The sequence below is a fragment of the Nicotiana tomentosiformis genome, chromosome 3, assembly GCF_000390325.3.
Source record: "Nicotiana tomentosiformis chromosome 3, ASM39032v3, whole genome shotgun sequence".
Lineage (NCBI taxonomy): Eukaryota > Viridiplantae > Streptophyta > Magnoliopsida > Solanales > Solanaceae > Nicotiana > Nicotiana tomentosiformis.
The window spans coordinates 60,249,252-60,253,032 of NC_090814.1; the positions used below are offsets into that span (position 1 = coordinate 60,249,252).

General features: G+C 32.3%; 1 long non-coding RNA gene across 2 annotated transcripts; it reads right to left on the reverse strand.

Annotated features, from left to right (window-relative positions):
* Positions 1 to 1,355: 1,355 nt before the first annotated feature.
* Positions 1,356 to 3,215, reverse strand: LOC104089542 (uncharacterized). 2 transcript variants are annotated; one of them, XR_011414736.1, is made up of 3 exons: positions 3,107 to 3,215; positions 2,743 to 2,868; positions 1,356 to 1,884 (listed from the first exon to the last, which is right to left on the reverse strand). It is a non-coding gene; the product is annotated as an uncharacterized lncRNA (long non-coding RNA). The 2 variants fall into 2 exon arrangements; XR_684771.4 differs by lacking the exon at positions 3,107 to 3,215 and having other exon boundaries at positions 2,743 to 3,100.
* Positions 3,216 to 3,781: the final 566 nt, after the last annotated feature.

The window sequence follows — 3,781 nt, forward strand, 5'->3', positions numbered from 1 at the left end:
AGACCCATCGCATCAAGATGAATTTCGGCATCAAGCACCCAAGACATGTAGCTTTTGCCCGATATATCCAGGGCTATAAACTCAAGTTTAGAAAGATTTGACATTATTTAGAAAAAGAAAGTTCGTACCTCTTATACTTTCAAAGTATTTGCTCGAGATGACAGAGTCTCGTGCTGATAACGTGTTATAAAATAAAGACTGTAAAGTAAAGACAAGTATAGAGAGAAACTGATATATTATTCAAACTTCAAACTTCTGTACATAATGAACTGAATTCTCCTCTATTTATAGAAGAAAGGAAGCTGTTGTGTAAGCTGCTACTGCAAGCTGCTTGTAAGCTGCTGCTGCAAGCTGCTGTGTAAGCTGCTTGTAAGCTGTTACTGCAAGCTGTTGTGTAAGCTGCTTGTAAGCTGTTACTGCAAGCTGCTGTGTAAGCTGCTGCTCTAAACTGTTGTGCCAGATATAGATAATCTTCTATCATGGGTAATATTTATCCATAGCGGAGTACCGAAAGGATAAGCTTCTTCAGGAGGCTTATTTACAACGGAGTACTAAATGAACATCCATAATATAATATATTCATAACATTTATCATTTATTACTTCCCAACACCTTGACATTTTGAATATTTTTTCCCCTGATGACAATTTTGAATTCCCCATCTCCCGTTTTGTCATTTTTCTTGTTGATAATCTATCCCTTTTTTCCCTCATTTTTTGTTTTGATAATTTTCTCCATGTACTCCTACCTTATATTTATTTTAATTCATTCCAACATTATCTCCCCGTTCCCACTTTTCCTAAGCTTCTTTTCAATTTTTTCACCTTGCTTTCCTTTTTTATTTTCTTCTTCCTTTCTTCTCATATTCATATCATTCAATTCCTCCGGTAAAATAAAAAATCGACATCCTTTCTTAAATAATCTATGTCAATTCCCCTTTCTTAAATATTCATATCATTCAATTCCCATTTGTGCTATATAAAAAAGTACAAAATCACTTTTTAAATAATCTTAATTATACCTCCCCCATCCTCTCTCTCACACGTCTCTTTATAAAAGTAATCTGAAGTTAAAAATAAAGGTTAGACATTTAAATGTTTAGCAAAATATAGTATAAGTTGTATCTAGAATACATTTTTTTTTATTTTTTCTTGTTTAATTTATTTTCTAATATTTCACGGTCTTTAATTTTTCCGTATACCCAGAAAACATTATTCTTCCTTAAATAACCAAATCAACAATCCCCTTCTTAACAATCTTATAAAAAATTCTAAAATATTAGTACTCTTTTAACCGATTTCTCCTAGCATTCAGATATGCCTATTATCTCTCTCTATATATATATAGAGAGAGAGTTCACTTAGTATAATCATTTCTAATATTCAAAAAAGGGTATTTTTACACCCAAGAAAAAGCAAAACTATTAAATATGAACTCACACTTCAATTACAAGCCTGCAACAGATTAAGAGTAATAAAATATGCATACATCATTGATGATAGCGTCTTCATCAAGCTTGTATTTGACTCCCCAAATACTGTCATTTGTAGCGACATATGTTATTATCTTCCCCATCCGTTTTTCTCTTGGAAGCCTGCAGCAGATTAAGAGTAGCAATATATATATTATTGCATATGTTACAACTTTAATGGGCAGCCGTTTCACTTTTTCTCTTGGAAAGAAGAAAACATATATTTAGTCGAAAAATAAGATAAAATGCAAACATTTGAGAAAAAAAAAGTACTTTTCTTGGCCAAATAGAGGTGCCAAGTCAATATTCTTTTTCCCTCATTTATATATATACAAGAAAACGATACTCCCATCCTCCTAAAATAAGTTTATCAAGAAATTTTATTCTCAATGAAATCCCCAAACTGTGAAGACCTACAAAATAAAGACAAAAAGATTATCAAATATTCAATTCCACATCCACAGTCAAAGCTTATCACACATATAATAAGAAGACAATCAATTCTTACCATATAAAAATTGAGAAGACAATACAGAATTCATCTTCTAAAGAAAATCCAGTCACGATACTTATAGTACTCAACATTTCCTATATATGCGACATTATCAAGAATGAAAACTACATTGAGTAAAAAACAATACTTTACTCAGAGAAGAGTCATCCTAACATCTCAGTCAGAATTCAAGAACTATTGAAATACAACGAAGAGAATGTGATGGTACTGCACAACATGTAATGATGAACTTTTAGAATAATAACAGACATGCCAAAAAAGAGTTTGAACAACCACTTCCATCTTTCATTGCTCGAGTGCACAATGAAAGGCCCTATTTTCCTCGCCGTGCTTAGATTGGCCGAAAATTCCCATGGATTAGGCTTTCTGGTTCGAAAGACCAAAGGTGAACGTCATAGAACATTATATGACATCAACAAATTTCAGAATCTCATTTCAGAAATCTATGATGAATATTCCATATTTAGAAAAAGGGAAAAGTCCCAAATTTTCATCTTCAAGTTCCAATATAATAGAGTCTCCATGCTGTTTCAAGAGAACCCATAACAATTTCCAACATAAATATGCCTACAAAAATCTTTGAACATCTATAAGAAGGGAAAAAAAACTATTTAAGAAAAGAACTACGTCTTTTACAATTGGAATGTGCCGTCTACCTTCAAGAGAACCCATAACAATTCCAACATAAATATGCTTACAATAATCTATGGACATCTACTCGAAAAGAAAATAGACAGAATTTTAAGAAATGAACTACCTCTTTTAGAATTGGAATGTGTAGTCTTCATCGCCTTTTTGTTGTTTTCCCGGAAAGTGATTTTTACATAGAGAATTCTTTGCAATTTGAGAAAACTATTGTGTTGTTTGTGGGGATGTATAACATCTGGAAACGACATGGTAATTAATTTGGACCGGTGCAATTCTAAGGAAGAAAGGAAGAGGTTAACGGAAAAAGAGGGAAAGAGGGAAGTGTAATTAAAATAATTTAATATAACGACGTTTCAGTGTTTTTTTATGTAGCAGATAAATGAAATAAATGAGTTAAAAAACAAAATTTTAAGAAAAAAGATAAATAGTAATCCTATATATATGCTAAAATTAATCAAAGCAATGGAGCTTACTGGATCCGTCAGCAGCTTTACCTATCACTCTTCCTGCTTGAAAGTATCCACCTTGACTAAATAATCTTTGGGGCGAAAGCAATTATAAGAAATGTGTCAGTCATACCGACTGAGTGAGGTAATAACATCAATCATAGTATTTTTCTTGGGATATGCTTATATCATAATAAAACATGCATTTTTATAAGATGATCGACAATGCTTTATTTAAATTATTTATAGCAATTGATGTACGTAAATGGTAATTAAATTGGCAAAAAGATCATCACATCTTTACATAGATTGGACGAAACATATGCCAGATTCGAGTTTATTTTAAGATGCCATGGTGATGCTTTATACGTCAATATCACACAACGAGGTGATTTGTGTGGTGCCCAATTTTTTATGTGCACAGATTATAGAAGGACCTGGTTCTTCTATGTGTTCCTTATACTACTGTTGCGGAATAATAAATACAGAATTTAAAGAACACAAGTATTTTACGTGAAAAACACATGGCTCAAAAGGTGAAAAAACCACGACCTACTTCCCAGTAGGATTTTCCTAAACTCTCCACTAAATCACTGAGCCAAAAACTGTATTTACAAAATACTTTTGTAAACCTAGGATTAACTCTAATCCCGTTGTGGCAACCAACCTCTAACTGATGCGACAACTTCAAGTTAACTCTAA